The 27,978-nt window shown below is 45.8% G+C and overlaps 1 long non-coding RNA gene across 1 annotated transcript; it reads left to right on the top strand.

Annotated features, from left to right (window-relative positions):
• Positions 1-740: 740 nt before the first annotated feature.
• LOC142017099 (uncharacterized) lies at positions 741-27,724 on the top strand. Its single transcript, XR_012646438.1, has 3 exons — positions 741-754; positions 25,958-26,072; positions 27,704-27,724. It is a non-coding gene; the product is annotated as an uncharacterized LOC142017099 (long non-coding RNA).
• The last annotated feature ends 254 nt before the right edge of the window (positions 27,725-27,978 follow it).

Genomic DNA, 27,978 nt, shown 5'->3' with positions numbered 1-27,978 from the left:
GGAGGAGACTCTCCCTGGCTCGATCCTTGCCGGTGTTTGCAGTGAGCAGGACTAGCGGAGCACACAGCCACATACTCAGGCAAGCGGCAGCGCACGTGGCAGAGGCTGAGCCTCCGGTTATACAACAGCCAGCACGCGCGGCGCCTAGAGCGTCAGTGTAGCCAGACAGCCAGCCCCCCTCTCAGACCAGCATTGCTGGGAACACAAGGGAGCCAAAACAACAGGGCACTTAACATAAATTCCAGCACAGCCTTTGAAGCTGTGAGAAGCACAGGTGTGCTGCTGCAATGTGCCTCTGGGAACATATACAACGATTAGGCTCACAGCAGACAGAGAAGCTGTGACAGACATGGCTCTTAGCCCCTACTAAATAACGTGATGCACACACACCCACATCTTAGGTGGGAAAATATTTACCCTAATAAAAGAATGTCCAGTAGTCGAAACTTATTGTTTCTCTCCCTTGCAAGTGTAAACTATTCTTGCGAGAGCTGGCGTCGCCCAGACAGACCAGCCCCAATTTGGCATAAGAAAGGAGAAAGAGAATAAAGGAGTACAGAGGTATAAGTATGGGACCTACAGCACCATGATTTTTGAGTGCTTTTCACTATCTATCTGCTGGTCAGATAAGTGACAGCCTCCCAAGGCTTCTGCAGCTAAGAGGGTCCCTGAGCCTTGTCCCTTATTCGTCTTTCCGCGGAATTGAGTGACCGATCCTGGCTTGGCACCGCTGGAATCGAGAGATGCAAGGAGGGTAAGAAGCACCCACACCTGATCTCCTATCTTTAGTGTACACATATTTTGAAATAGAGCTCTATACTTTTGTTTTCTTTCTTTGGGATTGTGGCTTCAGCTTTGTAACTTGTTTGTGTGTAACATCTATACATTTAAATAAGTAGGCACTAGCAATTGTGTAACCACATGATTAGAATCTAGTTTAATAAATTTTGGTAACCATTTGTGCATAAGCCTGACTTGTTTCTCTGGTTTACTGTAAAGCAGCCAACACAATTAAAGAACCTCAGCCGTTTTGGCTATAAAGCCTGGCCATTAGGTGAGAGTACTAAGAGCCTAGCGTTGAGTTGTGCCGCCTCCACGGGGCAAACTCTTGGGGCGCCTGTCAGTCAATCCTGACTGCCCACTGCGAAAGAGCTCTGAGCTCTAGCAGTTAAAGTCACGGGTGTTTAGGACCTTGGGGCATCCGTCAGCCTAGCCCGGGCTGCCCGCCACGAAGGGACAGTGCGTCCTAGCGGTTAAAGTCACGGATGGTATAAAACGGGCATAGCTGGCACCTCACCAAACATCCTTGGCCATCGGCTAACAGTCAGCGAGGCAAGCACCAGACCCGGCGGCACCGCCACAGGCAGCACCGGCCCCTGCGGCACCAACGGTGCAGGGGCACCAGGCATGGAGCCTGCAGGCACCAGAGGAGGATACCCGCGCGGCACTGCAGCTGACGGTGCCGAGGGCGGCGCTGACAGCGGGGCCGAGATCCCCGGCACGGGAGGGGGCGGTGCCAGCCCCACAGGGGAGGGGCAAGGCAAAATCAAAAGCCCGGCACCGCAGTCCATCTCCGGACAGGGCTGCACTGCTGTTAGCACCAAGCCCTCCCCCTGTGATACACACGCCGCACCGAAGGCCTGTGTCTCCACCAGCCCATCCAGAACCTCCTTCTCCGTTCCTCCAACCAATGTCACCATGGCTTGAGCCACCTTCACCATTTCTGGGATTGGATCCCCTGGAGTACTATCACAAGCCAGTTCACCTCTATCTGTGTCATCGCAGCGGTCTCGCTCTCCCAGACATCGGGGGTACACACCCCGTGAGTGGTCTAGGTCTCCATCCCCGGACCCTTGCCCATGCTGCCATGGTCATCCTTATCATGCTGGACACAGACACCACAGGCCTACACCCAGGGGCAGGTCCCCCCCCGGCTGCTCAATACCCCCGTGGGCACTCCCGATCGGGGACGGAAACACAGTTGTCTCAGGGGGAGTTAATTTTAGAACCCCGAGACTTTCCTTCACAATCCTCCAGCGAGCAAGTGTATCATCGACCGCAGGAGCCCGAGGGTTCGAGGGAGGTTTACCCTAGTGGTTCCTCCTCATCCTCCCCAGATGAGGCCATGGCCCCCGGGGATGTCTCTCCCCCGGATGACCTTAAACAGTTTCAGGAGCTGTTTAAAAGGGTGGCTTCACGCAAGACATTCAAAGGGCAGAGGTGCAGGAGGAACATCACAAACTCCTGGAAAATTTGAGACCCCCGGCTTCATCCAAAATTGCTATTCCGCTGGACGAAGCCATTCTGGAGTCAGCCACTACTATATGGCAGACTCCAGCCTCTGTTCCGCCTACGAACAAGAGAGCGGATAAGAAGTACTTCGTCCCGGCAAAAGGCATGGCGTTCCTCTTCAGTCACCCACAACCAAATTCTTTGGTGGTTGTGTCGTCCCAGCAGAGGTCAAAGGCTTCTCAGTACAAATCGGGGGAATAGGACAAAGATGCTAAGAAGCTAGAGCTGTTTGGCAGGAAGGTGTATTCCTCTTCTACCCTGCTATTGAGAATGGCAAATTATGGGCACACCTAGCAAACCATAATTTTGATAATTACTCCAGGCTTACTCCCCTCATGGATTCACTTCCGGAAGACAAAAAGCCCGTGTTAAAGGCGATTGTTCAAGAGGGCTACGCAGCATCGCGGATGGGAGTCCAGATTGCCCTGGACATGGCGGACACGGCAGCACGTTCAATGGCTACAGCAGTGGTCATGTGTGGAGAATCCTGGCCCCAGATGTCGGGTATCCCGAGGGACCTACAGGCGAAGATCGTGGACCTTCCCTTTGATACACAAAAGCTGTTTGCAGACTCAACTGACTCAGTCCCTCACTCCAGTAAGGACTCGAGAGCTACACTTAGAGCCTTGGGCATTTATACTCCCCCAGACAGGAGGGAAAAATTTTATCCTCAGCAAAGACGCTACGCTTACAACCACAGCGTGCTCAATATCAACGGGGCTACGGCCAAAGGCGCTATCAACAGCAGCAACAGTACAGAACTCCTAGGTGACATTCTCAACAAAGCCGTACGCCCTCGGGTCAGGCCCAAAGGCAACAAGTTTGACGGGTATGTCGGGGGCTACACTGTCAATACCCTCGCTCAATGCCACTCTCATCTCATGTTCCATCATCGCCTCAGACCGTTCCACTCCCAATGGCAAAAGATCACCACAGACAAATGGGTGCTGGAGATCATAGCCACGGGTTACGCGATCCCCTTCCAGTCACTTCCACCGACGAAGCCTCCCACGAGGCCTCACCTCAGGGTCACTGCCACGAGGCGAGGCTCAAGCAGAAGGTGAATCACCTTATGTTCATAGGGGCAGTGGAAAGAGTGCCGGAATAATTCCAGGGGTAGGTTTTTATTCACGCTACTTCCTACCAGAGAAGAAAACAGGAGACTGGAGGCCCATCTTAGATCTTCGGGGCATCAACCATTACTTGCGCAAGCAACGTTTTTGGATGATCACAGTTGTCTTGATACTCACGGCACTGGACGATAGAGACTGGGTTGCAGCACTCGACTTACAAGATGCTTGCTTTCATATTACAATCCACCCAGCACACAGACGCTTCCTCCACTTCACGGTCGGCCAGGAGGGCTTCCAGCACAGGGTTCTTCCGTTTGGCCTCTCCTCGGCCCCCAGAGTCTTTACCAAAACCCTGGCAGTGGTGTCAGCCTACCTGCACAGACAGGGGGTGTTTATTTTTCCCGTATCTGGGTGACTGCCTGCTAAAAGGGGCCTCGAAGGCAGAGGTCTCACGCATGATACGCATCACAGCGGACACATTTTTCTTTGCTGGGCCTAGTCATCAGCCTCGCAAAGTCAAAGTCCAAACCCACACAACATATAGAGTTCATAGGGGCACGCATAAACTCTGTCACAGCAAGGGTGTACTTACCCGACGCCCGCTTCCGCGCCATCAGTTTGCTGGTGCAAGTCATCACATACAGCCCCACGGTGCCGGTCTTAACGTGCTTACAGCTGCTGGGCCACATGGCGGCAGCGACGTTTGTGGTACAGAATGCCAGGTTGTACATGTGAAGCCTGCAGCATTGGCTGGCGAGCGTTTACAAACCGGCATCCCACACTGTCCACAGGGTGGTGTTGCCCACAACAGAGGTGCGCAGATCCCTGGCATGGTGGGAAAACCCTGAGAATCTGCTAGTGGGGGTGCCTTTTCACCAACCACAAATTTCTATTTTTCTTACTACCGACGCCTCCCACATAGGATGGGGAGCGCACATCGGCGATAAGGTAATGCAAGAGCTATGGTCCCCTGCAGAACAGACACTGCACATACCCATACTGGAGCTCAGAGCAGTGTCCAACACCTGCAAACATTTTCGAGATTGCCTACATGGCAAAATAGTTGGGATTCAATACCGACAATACCTCCACTATGTTTTACATCAGTCGACAAGGAGGAGCACGATCCCATGCCCTATGTGCAGAAGCAGTCCGATTGTAGAATTGGTGCATCGCCAACAACATAACGTTGAAAGCCTCGTACTTCCCGGGTGCTCACACCGTGAAAGCAGATCAGCTGAGCAGGTGCTTTGCAATCACGCACGAATGGCAGATCCGCTCCGATCTGCTACGGCGCATTTTTCGTACATGGGGGTTTCCCCAGATCGATCTGTTTGCCAACCAGTACAACAAAAAGTGTCCCCAGTACTGCTCCAGGGCAGGAGTGGGGCGGGGGGTCCCTGGGGGACGCATTCATGTTTTCATGGAGGGGCTCCCTACTTTACGCGTTTCTCCCGCAGCGCTTATCCACAAGGTCTTGCACAAAGCCAGAAGGGAGAGAGCTCGCATGATACTCATAATCCCGCTTGGGATCGGCAGCAATGGTTTCCCTTGCTTCTGCGCATGTCAGACCGCCCACCGCTCCCTCTACCGGTGGCGCCAGACTTACTCACGCAGGCTCAGGGGTCCATAGTGCACCCGCACCCTCAGGGTCTGCACCTACAAGCATGGCTAATCCATGGCTCAGCTCCTTAAAGAGCACGTGTACGGAAGGAGTACAACAAGTCCTGGAACGTAGCCGAAGGACCTCCACCAGGAGGACTTACAAGCAGAAATGGACTCGATTCACAGCCTGGTGTTCCGCCAAGCAGTTAGCTCCCCTTGACGTTCCTATACCTGTAATACTAGAATACTTATTGGACCTCAAGAGAGGCGGGCTTTCTCTATCCTCGCTAAAGGTCCACCTCGCCGCTATATCAGCCTTTCGGCATACAGAGGAAGGGCCCACGGTATTCGCCCATCCTATCATTACCAGGTTCTTGAAGGGGCTGGTAAACTTGTACCCCCCTCGGAAACCACTTCCACCATCCTGGAATTTGGACTTGGTGCTCAGCACGCTATCGGGTCCACCTTTTGAACCATTAGCCACAGTTCCCATACGTCTCCTTACGATAAAAACAACCTTCCTCCTTGCAACTACGTCAGCCCGCAGGGTGAGTGAGCTCGCGGCAGTGATGGCAATGCCGCACTGCACAGTATTCTCAAAGGAGGTGGTAAGCTTAAGGCTGCACCCAGCCTTTGTTCCAAAAGTCTCTTCAGAGTCCAATCTTAACGAGCCAATAGTTTTACCCTCATTTTACCTGAAGCCTCACAGCTCCAGCAAGGAGGCACACCTACATCCCCTGGACGTGAGCAGGGCGTTGGCCTTCTACATAGACAGAACTAAATCCTTCCGGAAAACGGACAGGCTCCTAGTCTCTCTCACTCCCAGGTCAAAAGGAGAAGGTCTCTCTTCACAGAGAATCTCAAAGCACATTGTGTCCTGTATAAAAATGTGTTACGAGCTTCAAAATGCTCCTTTGCTGGCCCCGCCCAGGGCTCACTCCACCAGGGCGGTGGCAGCGTCAACAGCCTTCTTCAAGGGCATTGCGTTAAAAGACATCTGTAGAGCGGCGACCTGGTCATCCTACGACACCTTTGCCGAGCATTATGCCCTGCCTCGGGTATTCGAAGAGGATACCCGTCTATCGACAGCAGTCCTCTCGGGGGCAAGCTGCACATAAACCGATTACCCACCTCCTTACTTGGGTTACTGCTGGGTAGTCACCTATTGTGGAGCACCCATGGGGACCACTCGAAGAAGAAAGAGAAGTTACTCACCTGTAGTAACGATGGTTCTTTGAGATGTGTCCCCATGGGTGCTCCACCACCCGCCCATCCTCCCGGCTTCGGATCTCTGTCTAGTGTTTTTCAGGAGCATCTGAGGTGGTTGGTCAAGGAACTGGCGGGGACCGGATCGCACATGCGGCCGGGGGTGCGCAGGGGGGCGGCGCACGCCGGCGCATGCGCGATCCAGGAGAAACTTCTGGAAGATTTCCGATCTGCGGCGCCGGGCGAGCCCGACACCTATTGTGGAGCACCCACGGGGACACATCTCAAAGAACCATCGTTACTACAGGTGAGTAACTTCTCTTTGCAACTACTCAAGTTATGATTTGACATGATCCAAGATGAATAACCTACATATGGGTAGCAGGGGAAAAAACAGTCCTGTAGCACCTTAAAGGCTAACAGTTTTATTTATTAGGTAGTGAGCTTTTATGATTTTGGAGCAATAATGGGTAAATGAGATACAGCTAGAGAGCAGGTAGTGGTGAAGAAAGAAGAAAAAAAGCGGGGGGTAGTCACCTATCATTAATAGAACCTCTAGAAAGAGTAAATTAAGGGGGGATTGGTGTCTTTCCTGCAAATATCAAAGGTGGGTCTTACCCACAAAAGCTCATTATCTAATATATAAAATAGTTAGTCTTTATGGTGCTAGAGGACTGCTTGTGGGTTTTTTTTTTTTTGGATGCTACAGACTAACACAACTACTCCTTTGAGACGAGGTGGGCAGCAGGTATTTAATACTGGCTAACATCCATTCCAGACACCTTTAGTTAACCATTTATTTTTCAGTGTTTCTTTCAAGATGGTGGTAAGGGGCTGAGTTGCTTTTAAGAGAAGTAATGTAGAAATGCTTTCTGGTGTGACATTTCTTCCATAAAGCTTTGAGTCTCTGGCCAGTAGATCTTTAATAGGCTGTAGCATCTTTCTTCTTGAGAGGTATGTCTGCACTGTGTGTATGCCCAGGGTTAGTGAGACTCGAGTCAGCAGACCCTGGTGTAACCCCAGGGATAGTCCTGCCTGGCTCACCACACTTGTAAGGCCGGGTGACCCCGGTCGATGGCAGGAGAACCTGCAATCATAGGGGCTAAAGCTATGTGCTCTACCACATGAGCTGAAAGCTCTCAGCTAAGGCTGTAGAAGAGAGACTTCACTCTCCTTTGTCAGTGGTCTTGGTGCCTCTGGGGTTACGCTGGGATAAGGGACTTTAGCTTCTACATTGAGGTTACATCTACACTAGCCCAAACCTTCGCAATGGCCATGCAAATGGCCATTTTGAAGATTACTAATGAGACGCTGAAATGCATATTCAGCGCCTCATTAGTATGCCGCCGGCCACAGCTCTTTGAAATTGCCGCAGTCCAGTTAGGGGAAAATGGCACACCTATGATAGCAAGGGGCTGCTGAATTGGCACCCTCAGCCGGAAAGTCTGCCTCCTGCTGCTGGAGGGATGCTTTGTGTCGCCATGCTATGGACTTGAGTGGTGCAAGGGAAGAGGGAGAGATGCTAACTTTCTTAACATGCTTGTGGGTGGGTGTATGGGGGGCAAAGGAAAGGGGTGATTCCTTGTGGGTGGACTAGGGAGAGGGATACAGGTGTTGATTGCCATGAAGTATACTTGTGACTGTCTTGACTGCTCATCAAATGGAGGGAGAGGCATTGATGCACATTATGGATTGATGTAAGAAGTGACTGATCTAGTTAACTTTCATGAGGAATAGCATTTGCATACAAATTTCCCATTGACCCCAATCGTGTTCCTCTTCTCTACTTGAAATGCACATTTTATGATGGAAATCAGGGATTATAAACAAACTCTTTTATGTGGAAAAGCTGTTTGTGACATTTATTAGCTAAGTACGACATTACCCCATTGCCAGGCAAGGCCAGCAGCCATTACCACAAGAGACCAGTTAAAAAAATTCAAACTGCATGAAGACGTGCTTTCATAGAAATCATGTACAAGCCAGGCACTGTTGCACGTCATCTGCCTCCCCCTGCACCTCCGTTCACTTTTCTCCACACTGGCTGCATACTTGGCACTGGAGCAGAGGGCTGGATGTGGGAAGTGCCCAGTATGGAGACCTGCATGGGGCAAAGTTGCCTTACCCTGCCTTTCATGGGCCTGATTACATGGGGCATTCAACCATGGAATCAGACCCTGCTGTGGACGCAGCAGGAGCTGATTCTCTTGTGGCCATTAAAGATGAGCTGCTCAAACACTTCAGCAGTGCTCTGTTGGCCGCCCTTAGCTATTAGAGCTCCCAGTGGTGTGGAGGGTGGGGCCAAAGGGGCAGCTGCCCTAAGGCGCAGCGATTTAAAAGGCCCTGGGGCTTCCAGCAGTCACAGCTGGTACCACAGCAGCAGCAGCAGTAGTGGCTGGAGCCTCAAGTGGCACCCTGTTCAGAGATCCAGAATAATGACTGGTATGCCAGGCTGAAAGGGACGAAGCCTAGAGGAATCCTATCCCATCCATCACTGGGATTTGTCTTGACCCCCTTAAAAAGAAATAAAGCCAAGTAGAATGTGGGTGCAAACAAACAAGATCTCTATTTAAACAGCAACAGTTCTAAACAAGGTAAATAAAAAGTAAAGGACGGGATTGAGAACATTGGTATAAAAAGGGATGGCCCCCTCCCCACACAAAGGTAAGTAACAAGAAGTATGCTGACTGCAACACAGGCGAGTTCTCTCCCGCAGGGCAGGACCCAGATAAGGCAATGGAGGGTCAGATGCTCTCTACCGTGTCCTGCAGCTTGAAGACCCTCACAGCAATGGGGAAGCTCCAGACTCCATGTCCACATGGAAGGGACAGGTAAGGAGTGAGCAGGTGGTAGCTCTGCTCCAGTGATGCCTTGGCTCACTTCCCCCCGGTGATGTCATGGTGTGTGTTTGTCCTCAGTTAGTGGGAGTGGCAGCTGGTGGTGCACCTCTTGTGTGCCGCCGTTAAGTTCACCTTCTTGCAACCGGACTTATGTGAGTGCTGCTGGCCTGCCATCCAGACAGGCAGGCGCTAAGAACTTGTGCGGCTCTTAAATAACCAGTTGTTGCTGGGCACAACTCAGGTCACGTGGTCTATCTGGTTTCCCACCAAAAAGTCAAAAGAGTAGGAAAGTGCCCTCAGGGGAACAAGAAGGAGGGCAGCCAAGATGGGGTCCAGGTTGTTGTTTGGACATTCCAAGATGGCGTACCTGTGTTGTTAAGTACCAGAGGTTCCCCCTACATCACCTTTCCCAGGGGACCAGCAATTCTCTAAGCAGCCGTGGCTGCTGCTTCCTGTTCCAGTAACTTCAAAGCAAACACCTGCACTAGCACTGAAGCCCCATCCTTGTTGGAGCCTTTTCTCTTTCTTCTCACTATGTCTGTCTGCCCAGAATTTCAACCATAAGATCATCATGGAAACACTTCCTCTTGGCATGGCCCATTGGCCCAGGCTTCTACTACAGTGTGGGTGAGCTATGAAGGTACAGTAACTCCAGTGGTGATTAGTGAGGGAGACTTCAGTGGGGGTGGGGGGCTGATAAGGAGTACAGAAGCTTGCAGTACCACTGCCTGTTCTGTCTTCACTGTCCTAGAATTGTCAGGCTAGCTTCTCTACTATTTTCAATAAATATTGCATTCACTTAAGAAACAAAGAAATATTATTAGACCCATTAAAGAGATGTGATGCTCCTGGCAATTTAGTGTAAGTTGACAGGATGGAGAGAATGTTTGTTACCATTTTAATTATATATGGATTTTACTAACTTTTCTGTCTACAGATAAATTCCAGAGGGGAAAAGCCATTTATGTTCAACAAACAGTTTCTTTGACAATGGAGAGAGAACACTGTGGAAGACATTCAATGGGCTTCTCCTTTTCCAAAACAGTTCATTTAGAGGTTGCCAGGTAACCAGAAGTCTTTGACTTTAGATAATTACTTCATTGGGATACAAACACCAGATCTCGCAGGAGCTGAAATGGCAGAAGCTATCTAAAATGAACAGCAGTCTTGCCAAATGCCCACTGTGTTGATCATCAGCATGGTCCCCCACAGAAGTGAAAGAAGCAATTTGATAAAATCTTCACTGGTCATATGAACCCAATTTCAGATACACACAGGAACTATTTTGCTAGTGGATTGTTAAATTGACTCTGCATATTCTTATTCAAGGTCACCCTGCCACTGAAAAAGTCAATCATCTTGAGCTGCTCCAGGAAAAAAAGTGTATAAAAGAAGCTCTGCAAAGGAAACCTGTAAATATGGAGTGTGGTCAAACTATTATCTGCTATGGCATCTTCTCTTTCTAGTTTAATAATGAACTCTGCTGCATGAACTGTCTGTTTAGTATTAAGAGGTGGCCTTGTGTCATTGGGCCATGGTGTGGCCCTACCCGGTGCAACTTCTGTGGGCTTGTGGTGCTTTGTGTTTATAGTGCTCAATTCTCTTCCCCATGGATTCCACTTTGCTGAAGTTACAGCTGATCAGACTGTTTAGATGAGATAAACCTTGGACCCTGGGGACTAGATTCACAAGGCAATTTAGCCACCTAACTGATGTTTTGGGTACTTAACTCTAATATTCAGATGCCACTGGCAGACTGTTTAAACTGTTTGGCACATAACTCATGCCAATGCTCCAGGAGGATTCACAGAGCAGGCATTCCTGTCCCTCCATCTTCTGCCCACCTGCAGGGCCTGCTCTGGTAAGTGGGCTCAGACAATGCCAACTCTTCATGGAAAACAATTGAAGAGGAACAGATGATGATAGAAATGCCCCTCTTAAAGACAAATAGCTCAGTGGTTTTCACACTCACTTAGGCTGCAGGCAGCCCAGATCCAAATCCCCGTTCTGAATCAGACAGAGTATTTTCCCAATCACACAACACAGAACCTAGTACAAATCCTAGTTCATGGCAAGAACTTCTAGGGACTATAGTAATGCAGTTAACAAATATAATATAATACTATATATTTTCAGATGAGGACGAGAAATGTGGGGTCAAATTCCCAGACAGCCAGAACAGTGCTTGGCAAAACTGGAGAAAGTGACTAGCACAGCTAGTTTTATGCCAGCCATCTGACCCCAAGATGCTGGGGGCTTCCAACAAATGATAGGCTCATGTCTGTTTTGACTTGCACTGAAGGATAGACGCTTCCAATGATCTGCTTCACAAATGAAACTTGCCCTTCAAACCCCCACCCCCGATGTGGGTGTAGTAAGTTCCCTAATCACAGGACAGGAGCAGCATGAACCGGGGCAGGCAAATTTCTACCTCTCTTTGTGTGCCATTAATCTCAACTCCTAGGGACTGACCTAAGGAAGCAGTATCAGCTCAGCCTCTCTGTCCATTCAATAATTCTTGGCCCCTCATGCTGTTTACCAGCTAGTGTGTCCATTGCAAAGCAGAGCCCTGTCAATGAGCGACTAGGCTGACATTGATGATTTACCTCATAGAGCGCCCACACCAGTCCTCATTGGGAGCAACATCGAATCGCTACTGGGACAGGCTTATGTTTTTACTTCAGACCTATCCTACCAGAATCATAGTTCTAAATGCTCTCTTCATTTGAACAGTATTTTTGCTGCCATGGCTTTTCCAGCCTCTCTAGGTGCCTTTTTGAGCCAAAAATCCTAAAACAGTCAGTTTTGTTTCCACTGTTTTGTCACATCACCTTAGCACTGTGTTTTACTCAATAACCTCTTAATAAAAAGGTTTATATCAATGTTCAAAGTTCACAATAATCAAACAGTTTGGAACAGTATAAAAGCTTATCTAAAACTCTGCACTGAGAGATTACTATAGTACAAAGTAAACTGGTTAGAACTTTGCTACACAATTTGAACTCCAGCTTCATTGTTGCTTCCCAATTTGCATTAGCAAGTTCATTAGTATCATTATAAGAGATTCTCATTTGTCACCTTTTAAGCATTCCAGTTTCAGTGATTCAGGATCAACACTGGTATAGAATTCACAAGTAGACCTTGTGAATACCACCAAGACAACACTAATGTTTATAGATAACATCTATGAGGGATAAACAATGTTAAATCAGCAGGTCTGGATAACTGGAACTTAATTTTTTTTCATAAATTGTAATATGCGGAGGAAATTCCAGGAGATTGGAAAGAGTTCTAATATCGTACAAATGTGCAAAAAGGAGTAACTACTGGCTGCTCAGTAAAATAATGGAAAAGCTGATATGGGATTCAGCTGATAAAGAAATAAAGGATAGGGATATAATTGTTTTCAGTCAGCATGGTTCTATGGAAAATAGGTCTTGCCAAACCCACCTAATTTCTTCCTTTGAAGTGCTCAAAAGTGCGGCTGATTAGGGTAACTGCATACACACCCATATTTAATTTTTATGAGGTGTTTGACTTAATGTCACACTTTGTTTTAATTAAAAAAAAAAAAAACCTACTCCTATACAATATCAAGGCAGTCCTTGTTAAATAAATTCAAAACTGGCTAACTGAAAAGTGTACAAAGCTAGCTACCAATAGGGAAGTGTCGATGAGGGTATTTCTAGTGAGGTTTTATAGAGCACTGTCCTACGTCTGCCAAAATTCAATATTACTGTTGATGACACAGCTGTAAACATAATTGTCACTGTTTTCATGACAGAGAGAAAGCCATGCTAGTCTATATACTATCAAAACAAAAAAAAGCAATCCAGTAGCACTTTAAAGACTAACAAAATAATTTAAGTGTTTTTTTTTTTTTGGTCACTGTTTTGTGGATGACACAAAGATTGGCAGAGTGGTAATTGATGAGGACAGGACAATCACACAGACTGATCTGGAGCCAGCTTGGTGATCTGGGCCCATTCAAACACCACATATTTGAATTTCACCAAGTGCAGATTCTCCATCTAGGAACAAGGAACGCAGGCCATGCCTACAAAACTGGAGACTGTACCTGAGAAATGGTGATGCTGAAAAGGCTTCGTGCGTCAAAGTGAAAAAGCAACTGAGCCTCCAAGATGAAGCTGTAACAAAAAGAGCCAGCCAGCATGGCCTCTGAAAGTGTAAACAAAGGAGCAGGAAGCAGATTTTACCTATGTATATGGGACTGATAAGATACCACTACTAGAATGGTGCACCTATTTCTGGTATCAACATTTTGGAGGAGGCTGTAGAAAAACTGGGAGATTCATGAAGAGCCACAAAAATGACTGAAGTACATGCCTTACAGGGAGAGGCTTAACAAGCTCAATCTGTTTATTTTATAAAAAGAAGATTGGGAGGTGAGTTGATTTCAATGTGTAAGTACCTTCATGCAGAAAAAATACCGAGTACCCAAAGGACTCTTTAATGTAGTGGGGAAAGGTATAACACAAATCAAATGTTGAACACTGAAGACAGACCAATTAAAAGTGTATGCCAAATTTATAAATTGAACAAGGGAGGGTGATTAAGCATTAGAACAAACTACCAAGTGGAGTTGTAGAGTCTTCATTTCTTAATGTTTTTTAAATCAAGAATGTTTTAGATGTAATAATCCCTTCTAGCCTTAAATCCTGTTAATGAAAAAAGCAAAACTCCCTTTGAAGACAGTGTAGTTACTACTTTCATGAGATCTGTGGCATTTGCTCCTGTTGATGTAACAGGACACACGCTGATACAAATCCTGCCCTTGAGTGTTTTTGTGTACCTGCATCATATAATTCTTTAGCTATTTAATCCTTATTAGTGTAGTGTTTCACATTGTTATCAATCTACAATATGGAAGAAAAAGAGAGAGAATTAGAAAAACCTTTGCGGGAAGACTCTTAGAATTTAAAAGGCAATTACATTCATGTTACAGAATGTGAAAGCAACATGTGGAATTCTGTGCTAGAGATATACAGCTCTCTCTTATATTCCATAAATTTAAATTCTACAAAAGGATTTCAATCTCTATTTCCTGTGATAGGGTTTCTGAATAATTTCCATGGGAAATCCATGTCCTTTCTAATTCTCGTGTATTGGTTTCATTCGTTTATGTTCTACAGGGGATTCCAGTAGGGACAATTTTTGAACATCTTTCAGCTATTCAACACTCACTGTGTGCAGAGATAAATTTCTTCTCTCCTCATCAGAGTGTCAGCTGCAAAATTACATCTTTAGTAGAGCATAAAATAGTAAACATGGAAGAACTTGTCCCACAGCAGCCTTTGATTTTAACAAGAGAAGGGCAATTTTGTGAGAAGAATTCCATTTGTAGAATTAGTAATTTCTAGCTTTTGCATTTATTCCATAGGAAATGGCCCTTGTGGGTTTTTTTGAAGTACAGTTTTTAGGTGGAACAATGTTAGCAAAGCAAAGACATTGGCATTTGAGATCTTTTTGCACTGTTGCTCTTTTGAGGTATGATCCTGCTCTGACTCAGGTCCTTGACAAAGCTCAGTTAGGAATACATGACCCGCAGCAGTTACAGGACAGGTGTCTGCTTGTCTTTTCCATGGTGGTTACTCTGTTTTTACAGCTTAAAACAAACGGTTCAACTATTGTGGGATCACCAAGCTTATGACCCCTGCAGCAATCAAAAGAGAAATGAAACAATGATGCTTTGCACACTGTGGCAATGGAGATGATCACAGTCACAAAACTATTCTTCAGTGGTTTCATGTGGGTGTCATGTTACCTCAGTGATATCAAAGTGAGCATGTAAAATCTTCATAGTTTCATTTTGCAGAGGAAGTGGATGCTCTGACCACAATCAAGCCCCTTTTCACACACTTCTGTTGGCTTCTTAGTACGGTGGTCTTCTCCCTACAGCACAAAGTAATTATGTTTAACAAATTCATTTTTATTTAAATATTGCATTATACGGATGCAGCATCCACAGCTTGATGTTGCCTTCAGCCTGTAGCTCCCTGATAGCTAGAGCCCCTGCCCCAACTTGCCAAATTAGAGGATGACTGCAGCCATATACATACATCTACCCAACTTCATTCCTGCCCCTTCACAGGTTCACTTCCCCTTCTGCCTCTTTTCCATTGCCCAGGTTGCACCAGTCACTCCTCCTGTGTTAGTATACATCTCTCACTTCTCCATTGTAGTACCTATGCCGGACTGAAACTTACACATCCATTCTTAAAACATACTAAGTGCCCCAGCGGTGCCCTGTTGGATATGCACCATCTTGCGGCATTTAGATTAAGCTTCCAGATCCTGTGCTCTGGGTTCAGGTAGAGTCCATGCAATCTTTCTAACTTAGGGACTTTCTACACACTCTCAGTATCTAGATGCTTCATCTAAAGCCTCTTCCTGAGATATAGGACCCCACCAGGGCCACTGATGGGGGTGGATTGGGTGGAAAAAGGGGGACAAGCTGCCTGGGGACCTGGCATTTCAAAGCTTCTCCATCTGCGTGCAGCTCTGAGGGAGTAGGGAGGTACAGAGCCGCAGGCCAGGCAGAGCTGAAAGCTGTCTGCCCTTGGCCTAACCCCTTCCTCTCTTGGTCCCACCCTTTCCACAGAATGCAGTCAGGTCCCCCTCGCACCTTGCCGGAGGGCCCATGGTGGCTATTGGTGCCACTGGACTCCACAGACAAATGCCTAAGGCCTGACACTAGAGCCAGCTCTCCCAAGCCTCCCCAGTCACTTCTGCACACTTCCCAGAGTTTCACCAAAGTTGTGGGGCCTCTGGATGATGATTCCTCCTTGAAGGACTTCATGACACAGAGCCACACAGAGACTTTGCAAAGGCATTTTTAAACCAATTGCACATTAGCTGGTGACAACACATGAGATTACAGTTCTATAGACAATTCGTAAGCAGTTACATGTGACCTCCTCCCACCAAAGTTCTCTTTCCCACCCCACAAAAAAAGCCTTTGGTTTTAATGAGTCCTTGGAGCCCAGGACATGAGAGGAGGAATGGAGTCAGCAGTGGACAGGCCAAGTGGGGAGGGGAGCTGAGTGAAAGGGCCTGGGGCAGACTGTGGGCAGAGACACAGGCAAAAGAGGCAGGATAGGGTCCTAGGCTCTCCTAGCAGAAGCTTCACTGGTTGCCCATGGGGAGCAGGAAGGACCCAGCAGCTCAAGGAGGCTTAATTTCCCTTCCCTTACTTCAAGCAATGGGAACAGCTCCTCTGATTTCCATGCCGCTGTCCTGCAGCACCTAACTAGGCTTGGATGCAGTGAAGACCCTAAGGAGGAGCCTGGGTGAGGTGGAAGGGCTGGGGATAAGCCTGAACTAATGGCAGGGGGTGAAGGGTGTGGGGATGGGCTGCACTGTTGGAGGCCAAACAGATGCGGCGACTGAAGGGAGAAGATTGATTTGGAGGTTGTGAGGGTGGAGATTACCAGACAGAACATGAGCAGATGTGGAAGTGAGAGCTCCTTACACACACACACACAGAGTGAGGTTAGATATCCAAAAAAAACCAGGAACCACTCCACATAATCTTTTTAAAAATCTCGTTATTTTGGGGCTCTGAATAGTGATATATTATCTTTTCTTCTTTATTGTTTCTGTAATCTTAGCACTCCAGGCCTGGACCAGGTGCTGTACAAACACAAAACGCAAAGACAGTCCCTGCTTAACATACTTGAGTGCTTGTGGCAATCTTATTTGGTACTTACCCTTAGGTGTGCAAATGTCTTTGTCAATCTCACCATAAGTTCCTGGGCGCCGCAATCTTGTCCTTACAGCTGTCTGTGGGTATGTCTATACTTACTGTGGGTTCAACATGCTGCCATCGAGCCGCTGGAGTTCGATTTTTGCCACATCAGTGAAGACATAGCAAAATCGGTCTCTCTGGGCTCGGGCTGTTGACCCCTGGTACTTCATGGTACTGTGTGGCATAAGGGATGTCGGTGTGAGCCCAAAGACCCCGATCTACATCAGTGTACAAAGTCGATCCTGATATGTCAATTCTAGCTATGCTAATGGCATGGCTAGAACTGTGTATCTGGGATCCACTTTGATCCCTAGTGTAGACCAGGCCTTTGTCACTATACAGACCATAAATAACAAAGACATAGACAACAGAGAGAGAGAGAGTGAGAGAGCAAGAGGAGCAGAAAATGAGAATTGGGATAATGCAGAGAACTTCTACGTGAAGCTTGTGCAATTTATCCTGCAGAAGTTATTCAGTGCTAATAATGGTTTTGTTATAGCTGACGACAGTTTCTGTATCATTCCTACGTATTGTAAAGAGCTCCACTTACACAGTACATGAAGTCACTACAGCCTGCCAATCACAGACTCTGCCCCAACACCACAAGAGTGCTATTTTTATTACAACAGCCCAAGAAAGACTGGGACTGGAAATGATGTCAAATGTAAGTATGCATAAAAGCAATGTAGGGTTCCATACCCAGTCACTGGTGGTGTGGGGCTTCAGCTTTTTGAAGAGTCAGTTTTGTAAGCTAGCCCAGTCACCAGCTTACCAAACCAACATTTAGGGGAAGATTTTTCAAAGGCATAATTGCCTTTAGGCTCCAAAGGCAGAGAAAGTGTGATGAGCCACCAATCAGAAGCAGAAGTTTCCAGGCATATATTAGAGAATCAAGACTGGAAGTAACCTTGAGAGGTCAAGTTCAGTCCCCAGCATTTATGGCAGGAACAAACACCATCTAAACCACTCTGATACGTATAGCTAACCTGCTCATGAAAATCTCCAGTGGTGGAGACTCCACAACTCCCTAGGTAATTTATTTCAGTGAGTTAATCACCCTGATTGTTAGGAAGTTTTTTTTTTTTCTAATGGCCAATCTGAACCTCCCCTACTTCAATTTTCAATTTAAGCCCATTGCTTCTTGCCCAATAATCAGAGGGTAATGAGAATAAATTTTTCTCCTTCCTCCTTTTAGGTATTTGAAAGCTGTTATGTCCCCTCACAGTGTTTTCTTTTCCAAACTAAACAAACCCAGTTCTTTCAATCTCCCCTCACAGTTTACTTTTTCTAGAATAGACCTTTAATCATTTTTGTTGCTCTTCTCTGGACTTTCTCCAGTTTATCCACATCCTTCCTGAAATGTGGCACCCAGAACTAGACACTGGAAGTTGCTTATGATGGGGCCATTACTCCTTTTGTACTATTGTTCTCACAAGCTAACCAGGCTTCTCTGAGAAATCTGCAAGAAACATTTGGATGTTGCACAGGAGCTAAAGGCACTTATTCCTTGTACAACAATTGAACTAATGTGATAGTGTGATAGTGGGGGAAATATGTCTTCAGTGCAGAGTTAACGCAGGTTCTTACACAGGCTACAGCTACACTTAGGGGAAGATCGACCCACTGGTGGTCGAACTTCCAGGGCTGCATTTAGCATGTCTAGTGGGGACATGCGATATCAAATGGTCATAGAGCTGCCATCAACCCCAGTATTTCTGGTAGTTGCAAAGAGTTAGGGAAGTTGATGGAAGAGTGTCTCCTATCAACCCACTGCGGTGTGGATGGTGGCAAAAAATCGATTTTAGATATGTTGACTCCAACTACACACTTCTAAATGTAGACTAGGCCTCTGTTGTTCACTCCTGTTCACACACACTTAGGTTTAACTGCTTTCAGACCACACTCTCTGGTTTGTCTGGGACTGTGTGTCAAATAGGTAGCAGCTTTAAAACAATCAAAAGGCATTTTTTCACTCACCACACAATCAGTCTGTGAAAATCCTTGCCAGAGGATGTTGTGAAGGCCAAGGCTATAACAGGATTTGAAAAAAAGTACCAGTTAAGTTCATGGCTATTACCCAGGATGGACAGGGATGCCATCCTAGCCTTTGTTTGCCAGAAGCTGGATACGGGTGACCAGAAATGGACCACTTGATGATTACATGTTCTGTTCTTTCCCTCTGGGTCATCTGACATTGGTGGAGAAAGACACAATACTGGGCGAGATGGACCTTTGGTCTGACCCAGCATGGCTGTTTTCATGTTATAGACCAAAGGTTGGGTGGCTCCCTTACTCCACTTCCTGTAGTGGCTATAGCTAAAGTACTTGAGCTCTTATAGTCCTGCAATGCCTTCCCACAATTCCTCCTGTGTGTTCCCAAAAGAACAAATAACTTCCCCTCACAATTCATTGGGAAAGAATAGTAGCATGGCTCAACTTAAAGCAGCACAATATGCCACATGATTTACATTTGCAGAAGTCCTAGTAACACATGTGGGTGAGTATACCAATAACTAGGGTGTGGCTTTGCAATGTGATCCTTAATACCCAGGCTAAGATAACCTGAGTGCTTAGAGTGGGTGCTAAGCACCAGAGTTAAGTCTGCAATGACTAGAGGGTTTGTCTTTGGACTAGGACATCCTTAACACTCGCTACTCATGGATTTACAGAAGGGTTGAACCCCATTAGTATTCTGGCCAAATTTCAACAAACATTTTAGGCTTCTACTTAGATTCTCCCTGAAGCTAGGCTGGATATGGTATCCTCTATATATGTAGAACTGCTGAGTTAAACAGCTGCTGAACTATACCCCAGAGTGGCTGCATTATTTCTGCAGCAGGTGAAGCACTCCCTATACATCCCTTACTTATTTCACAACAGAATTTAATGCCTGAATTAATGTTCTTTAAAGCTCTTGAAAAGAAAGATGCTATAAATCTGTAAAGCATTTCATTTAAATGAATGGCAGAGTATTTTTAGTGGAGAGATCTGATATTTATTGTGAATGAGAAACAGGTAAGAGAAATGTCCCTATTAAAGTGACAAAGATGATGTGGTTTGCTCTCAAGTAGACTAAAGAGCACCCTACAGCATCAACCTTATCAGTTTTGAAGTATATGCAGAATGGCTGTATAACTATTCAGGAATTCAGGCACTGAAGATGACAAGAGGACAAATACAAGATGGGCATTAGCAAGGGTTTCATTGCTTCCTATGGCAGGGGGCCACTTTAACACTGCAGCAATTATTTTCCCCCAAAAAGGCAGAGTTCAACGTGAACAATTTCCAGGTGTTCTGCAGTCATTTCACTGAAAATGGGACCCAGTGACAACTGTATGAATTGCAGTATTTTGGCAACATAGCTAGTATGTTGTCAGGTCTTCCAAGGAATTGGAATATTAATCCTGTAGTTTCATAAACCCAGACTGTGGAGATGATAGGGCCTGCAGTGATGGATGTTCACACCAGTCCTATTACATCTTCTAAGCTGAAGACAGTCAAAGGATTAAAAATGGAGCTATCATGCTTGATACAAAAGGATGAAACTCTGTTATAAACACTGGTCCAAACCAGTATTTAAAGCAGACCTTTCCCAGACTCATACAGGGGATGTTACCGGCACAGTTAACTGATGGATTTGAAAAAAAAACAAAAACAAACGACAAAAAACCTTCATCTGAACAAACCGTTCGGAAAATAGGCAGGAATAAATGTGTCCACCCTGGATATGCTGAAGACTGTGTTTCAAAGCGAATGGTAATGCTAATTTTCTGTGTTCTTTTGCCACTATGGTAAAGACGCTTGGGATTCCATACAGATCATTTCAGAACAAACATGCTCTGTGTGGCCAGCTTAGTTCTCTTGGCTGAGTAGGGCCGTGTTGGTGTTGTTTTAAAGTTAGAAATGTGTCCTTTACCTAGATGGGGAAGGATATAAATAAACTTGGTCCCTTAATTTTAGGGTGTAAAAAGTCCTCTCTAGTTCCTTCTTGCTTGTTTCAACCACCAAACTCAATGCATCTTATTTCAGGTTTTGTTTGTAATGAGTCACAGCTGAATGACATTTCTTCCACACACAGCAGCTACTCCAATCTCTGGAAGATGAAGCAATTCTCTTTCCTTGGTTCAGCAAGGCTGCTTAACCCTTTTACACACTGATGAGGGGAAGGCACACACAACTTTTCACAATGAGCCGTAACTTGCTGCTCCTGTCAGGCACAAACACGCTGGATATGCCCTTGACAACAGGGGCTATGAAAGAGAAGCTATGTTTAGAACATAGCGTATTTAATGTTGTCATATGTAGTCAGAGAACAGGATTTGCTTTTTTAATAAAATACCACTCCAGACAGATTTGAGCCGGAGTAAAATGTGCATGCATTTTGAGCCATAATTGTGTTTTAATTATTAATTTGTTAATAAGAAAAAGAACAGTCAAGGCAACTTTTGCAGAGGGGTTAGCGTAGCCATTTGTTGCTCAGCAATTTGGGAAGCTGCAGGTTCTAGTGCTAACATGAGTGTGGGACAGAGCCTACTCTTATAGGCAAGGCAGCTGGCTGGGGACTCAGGAGACCTATGTTCAGTTCTCAAACATTCCATAGATTTCCTATGTGCCTTTGTCTACATCTCTTACTGCCCAATCTATAAAATAGGTTGGGAATAAAAAAAAAGTATGGTTATTTCTTTGTCTTGTCTATTTAGACTAAATAATTTGGGACAGGCCTGTCTTTATTATGCAACAGAACATCTTGAATGGGGGCCTCATGATAAACCATAATAATAATAATAATAATAATAAAGGCATTCAGGAGTCTTATATTTTTGAATGCCCTGACCTGATAGCACCACTCCGGAAAATGAGTAAATTATCTTTCACATCTAGCCTATTTCCAGAAATAAAATTGTCTAGTGGTGAAGCAGTTGTAACTATGCAGGACCTAACCAAAAGGATTTTTAAAACCCAGACGTACAGTTTTAATTTTGGTGGGGAAGATGACCTAATAATTTGTTAAATATCTATTTTATATTATTTACTATGACAACTTTTAAAAATGATAGAATAACATTCAGGAGGCCTAAATAAACTGAGGTCAAATACAGAGGCTTTTAACAAAAAGGAATAAGATGATTAGCTCTCAGAAAACAAGTCCTTTCCAGTTATTCAGTAACATTTTAAATTGTATTTAAATTTGTTATAAAAATTATTACAAAATCCAACATGGCCTATTGAAATCAAATTGACTTTCAAAAATAGTTAAAAGCCTTTTGACCTTGTCTCCATTTTCCTCACCATTATTCATTCCCCCAGCATCCTCTGTAGTGTTCGCTGATCACTCAATGCTTTATGCTCTTGTAAGAGTTCTGCTTTACAGTGATTCCAGCTGCTGTGCAGAACAAGACCTCCACCCGGACTATCTCTCTGGGTAGCTCAGCCATTAAATGCACAGGTCTTGCCTTCCCAAGACAAGACTTTGGCCAAATCTACACTAGCAAGTTACAGCGCAGTAAATCAGCTCCCCGCAATGTAACGCTGAGGTGTCCACACCAGGCACTTAGGCCAGGCACTTAGTGAGCACCAGCTCCACAGTTGCTGTGCTCTAGGAAAACCACCTGCACGGGAGGCGTACAACTTCGTGTGCAGTGGCTACAGCATGGGGGTGCCAGTGTGAAAGCCCTGGTGTACTACAGTGCTGTGACTGGCCTCTGGTTCCTGTCCCACAGTGCCTGACCTCGCATCTCTGGTCATCGTAGCCTGCTAGAATCCTAGGGCTAGAAGAGACCTCAGGAGGTCATCGAGTTCAGCCCCCTGCCCAATTGAACTCTACTGCGCTTCCTTCAGGTGAGCAACCTCAGACCCATTTTTCACATTCCTTGGAAAGTCCTCTTCCTCTTTGCATGGTGACATGGGGAGTGCTCTTAATGCTTCTTTCCAGCTGCCCCTGCCTGCCCCATGCACCAGGCGATCCCTTACTTGGAGCAATGCCAAGGTGCTGGACCTCCTCAGTGTTTGAGGGAAGGAGGCTGTGCAGTCCCAGCTGCGCTCCAGCCATAGGAACTATGATACCTGTGGACAGATATGTCCGAAAGGGGCTAGGCCTGGCACATACTGCAGTACGGCATCAAAGTGAAGGAGCTGCGAAACGCCTACCACCAGGTGCAAGAGGCAAACCACTGCTGTGGTGCTGCATCCATAACATATCAGTTCTACAAAGGGCTGGATGAGGTACTTGGGGGTGAGCCCACCTCTATTCCAAAGACCCCCATAAGTATGTTGGAGCCTCAGGGGCCATCCCAAAGTGGACCAAGAGAGGAAGAGGAAAGTATGGATGTGGAAGGAGGACCCAGAGCCAGATGACAACTAGGAGTCCACAGAGGCATTCAGACAGGTGTTGCTTTCTACCCCAGAGGAGGCTAGCCGGTCACAGCAGTTGGATGTTGGGGAAGCACAAACAGCAAAGGATGTGCCTGGAAAGTGGCTGTGATTTCTGGAAGCAGTGAAGTGAATTGTTGGCTGGGAGGGCTGCAGAAAGCAGGCATGGGTCTGTATGGTGCTAGTACTGACACAGAGCTAGTCAGATGTGGAATGGGATGTGGATGGACTCTCTCACTTCACGGCAATCGGCCTCACAGATCTCACCAAAAGTGTCATGCAGATGCTGGGCAACCTGCCTCCACAGGTTCTGTGACAGAGTTGCTGCAGTCATTGTCCCATTAAGAGTTACATTCCCATGCACTGTGCCACAAGGCAGAGGGGACTATTGCTCACACAGGTAAACTGCTTTAGGGCCAGGCTGGGAAACCGCAGTCTCAAAGACTTTCCCTTGCTTCCCTTCCACCCTCAGCAGCGAAATATCTTCCAGGATGAACACAGCCTGTGGAAAACATGTGGACATGAGTGAATATAGGGCGTCTCCTGCAGCGTTGGCCCTCCCAAGACACACCTGCCCAGCCTACAGTTAGGCCTTGTGCTAATGAATTCCCCAGTCCCAGTGGTTAATGTAACCTTTTGGAGGTCTTGCGTCTTATGTGAGCTTGCCCAGGGACAGGCAATCGGTGATAGGTATGTGAACAGTGCTTGTATTTAAAATGGGCTGTGTCAGTGCTCTGTCGAGTGTTAACAATGGTCACTCTGTAAAATGCAGCATTTTGGTGTAATAGATTTAACTCTTGGAATCCCCGCCTGCCTTGCTATAGCCCGCTGAACACCAGAAAGGGGCGAGGAAGCAGTTCCCTGGTTGTGCTCTGTGAGCAGTTCTGTGACTGACAGCACCTTACATCTGCCAGGGTAGACATGGCCTCAGCAACACCAACACCACTTAAAACCTCCCAAACCTATATTAATATTACACACAGAGACAGAATAATATTCAAGGACAAGTGCAGATTTTTCCAGACAGCATAAACACATCTATGCCTATTTTTCTCCTGGGGAAATTTTTTCCCAGGCTATCAAAATGGGTCCTTCAATGTCACTGTGCATTTGAGACTAGTATAAATCATCTCTGTTCCATATTTTTGATTTTTCAACCCCTAAACACCTTCCCACACCCTTTTTTGTATGTTTTTCTGTAACAATTTATGAAATACCATCTCAGTGCCTTTTATCTAGGACTGAGAACTCCCTCTCACACTGATAACAGGGGATGGGAATATGCCATCTAAGCGACCTGGTAGACAGCTTTAATTATTTTCTGCAGGACCTCAATTTGAGGAGCAGTTTTAAGAATGACAGTCCAGATTTTCTCTGAGACCAGAGAGGTCTCCATTTCTTTTTTTGTTTTTCAATCAGATTGACAGGTACATCTAGCTCTCGACTTTGCTCCACTACACTTTGCTTGAGAGAGTGTCTACAACCACCAAATTTCTCCCACGTTTGTGTTCAGTTCTCAGACCATATATTTGTAACAAAAAATATCCTCTGTATTCTTAGGAGGAGGGTAAGTGGGCGGGGTGGCGGGGGAGGTCAGTTTCAGCAACAGTCTCTCATAAATAAAAACCAAGCAGTCCTGTAACACCTTAAAGACTAGCAAATGTATTGCACTTCTTTGGATTTTCTGAAGATCACATTCTTCTGCTGTTTTTCTCCTACCTGAAAGCAGCATGCACGTAAACCATAGTGCCCTCTGTTTTATCCAAAATCTGTTGTATTTTGATTACATGCAGATGTGTGCTGTTTTACTCTGGGTACTTGCCAGAACATAGATGATGCATCAGCCATTTCCTCCCAAATTTCTCCCTTTGTAGATAGTGGGAAACGTTCCCTTTCTATACATATTTATACAGGTTGAACCTCTCTGATCCGGTACCCTCAGGACCTGACTGGTGCCAAACGAAAATTTACTGGACCATGGGAGGTCAATATTGTCTAGCAACATTATCAACACTTCCACTGTATACTGGGCTTTTAGAAGACATTCGGGGTAAATTAGAGCTAAATAACAGCACAGAACACTGAGAGCCAGGACTGGTGACTGTAAATTAACTTTATGGGACCATGGGAAACTTGGGCAAGCCCATCATAAGTGGTCATCAGGCTAACTAAAATTATGCTGGATTATGGATGTTGCCAGATGAGTGAGTGCTGGACTAAAGAGGTAAAACCTGTACCAAAAATAAAATAAAATAAAGGCAGAGAGTTCTCCCCCAACCAATACCCAAAAAAGATACCCACTCTCTTGGTTCTTCAACTTGCCCTATGGTCCCAGAGCAGCGGGTCCCTCCCATTCAATCTTTTAACCTCCAGCCTTAGGACACAGAGGAAGTTTTCCGGTGGCATGAAGTGGTGTAGTTGGTCTCTGCTGAGAGTTCTCCTATTCTCTAGCAGACATTCTGAAACGCTCCCTCCCCTGAGCTGACCCTCCAATTCCTCCCAGGAGTGCAACAACTTGATAAACCAAGGTCTTGACAAACTTTTAACCCAATGATGGTTATTTCACCACCCCCCAACCTCCCATTATGATTCCAAACTGTATCTTTTCCCATTTATTACCTATACATTCAGTTCACATGCTCCTTTGGGATAAGTCCACCTCTACAAGTCCTGAGTTTTATCCCTTTACCTTCTTCAACATATGTCTTTTACCTTATAGTGTTACTAACAGCGTTTCTGGCAGCACGTTGGTTTGTGCACTGGTGTCCAAGCTAAAACTTAATAAGTGTCCCATTTTCTTCCAGACTGATAGTCCCATCATCCTTTTCTGCAATGATTTCCATTACTCCTTACCAAGAATTCTTCTGAGGTAGTGGTGCTGTCATGGTCCTCTTTGTCCATGCTGTGCATGCTCCAGTGGTAAGTGAAAACTCCTCCAGAGTAATGTAATCTATTACTTTTCTTGCAGTTTTTTTCTCATGTGTGAGGCATTACTATGGCTCATGTGAGTTGCCAAAGTGTGTGCAGCTCCAGGCACTGTTTTTGCTGGACTCAGAAATTAAACTCTGCATATCTTTGTGCCTCACATCTCCTTTCTTGTAGCATTTTGGATTCTCAGTCATGTCTGCCATGCCAGAGCATTCTTCACCATTCTTAAGCTTTATTTTGGACTGGATGGGTTTTGTTAGCAAATTAAAAAATGCTCTGCTAAGGGCTAATTCTTAGTCTTCCTGTAGTCTCCCTCTAGTTTTTTTATTTGTTCTAGAATTAGATCATGAGCTAGTCTCTTATCAGGAACTCAGTTACCCCCCTGCACCCAAACTGAAAGATTGTTTTTTCTTCCCCCAGGTCAGTCACATGCTATACTTTAATTTCACCTTCCTGTGGTTCCCTGTGATTAAAAATTATATCCTTTATATTATGTCTCATTTTTCAATACACCTCCAATTTCTGTACTACAGTTCCAGCCTCTGCCTGAATTAACTGATAAATATTTAAATACTTCAAATGCTTCAGAACCAGTCAGTGAAAGTTATAAGGCTCCCTTCGGAAAGTCTTCCTTTTTCTGGTACCCATGGTGTGCAGATGCAGAGTGAAGTGCTGTTTGAACTTTGTCCAATTGTCTGCCACATGTCCTGAGCGTTTCAGCTCTGTTGGAGCTTTTAACTGCTCAATATTTTTCCACTCAAACTATTTTCTTAATTTCTTTTTATGCCTGGTACCATATAGGCAATAATTACTCAGTGCTTGAGGTATCTGCAAGAAATTTAGTTTACTCCATGCCTGGCTTCAACTAGGTGTGCATAACAAGAGCTTTATAGAGCCCCACCCAGAGTCTTTCTGGGAATCCTAGTTCTTAAAGGCAATACCACATCTCCTTTCCTGCCTAGATGGGCCACAAAGGCCTGGTCTACACTTAAAATTTAGGTCAACATAGCTAGTGCTCATGGATAGGAAAAATCCAGATGCTTGAGCATTGCAGCTAAGGAAAGCCAACCTAACCCCTTCTGCTCTCCCCAGTGCAGATGCTGCAGTTGGTCAATGGAAGAATGCTTCTGTCAACCAGGCTATTGCTGCTCAGGGAGGTATTCTTAAAGAGATAGAAAGAACACCTTCCTTCAGTGTAGGCTGCATCTTTGGGCAGGTCTACACTACAGCAGAAGGTTGAATTAAGATATGCAATTTCAGCCACGTTAATTACATAGCTTAATTCAGGTTTCTGTGCTGTCTCCACTAAGGGAGGTTGACAGGAGCCTGCGGTCCCACCGACTTCCCTTACTCCTAACGAGGGGCAGGTGTACCAGCAACAAAGCAGGTGCCCTGTAAATTCGAGTTAGCACGTTCCCCACTAGCAAGCTAAATTGAACTCCAGAAGATCTGCTGCAGCAGGGTCGATCTTCCCTGTAGCATAGATGTACCCTATGCTCTGGGGTTATGCCGTCATAGCTACAGAACTATGCCTATACTGCTATAGTTCTTAGTGTAGCCACAGTCTATGACTCTTCTCTTCAGATTAACTGTAGCATCAATCTGTTTACCTTCTGTTTCAGAGGTGATCTGGGGAAGGCTGGGATTCTTCCTCTGCAAACAAATGAGGTTAACCGGAAAGTGTGACAATTCTATTGGAGGGCAAGAGGCCTGGGCTGATGGGACGAGAAGCCATGTATTGGGAGAGGGACATGGGTCTGAAATGTTTCTAATTTAAATAAACAAAAAGCCTTTCACGTCCTCACTTTCTTTGCTTTTGAGATTTCATTCATCTTTCATTTAAGTTTTGGAGTTTGTCAGCTAGAGGAAGTGAGAAGATGAGGTGTTTTCTTTGTTT

Source organism: Carettochelys insculpta, chromosome 8, assembly GCF_033958435.1.
Source record: "Carettochelys insculpta isolate YL-2023 chromosome 8, ASM3395843v1, whole genome shotgun sequence".
Taxonomy (NCBI): Eukaryota; Metazoa; Chordata; order Testudines; family Carettochelyidae; genus Carettochelys; species Carettochelys insculpta.
The sequence above is the reverse complement of the archived record's forward strand: the minus strand, read 5'-3'. Positions and strand labels throughout refer to the sequence as shown.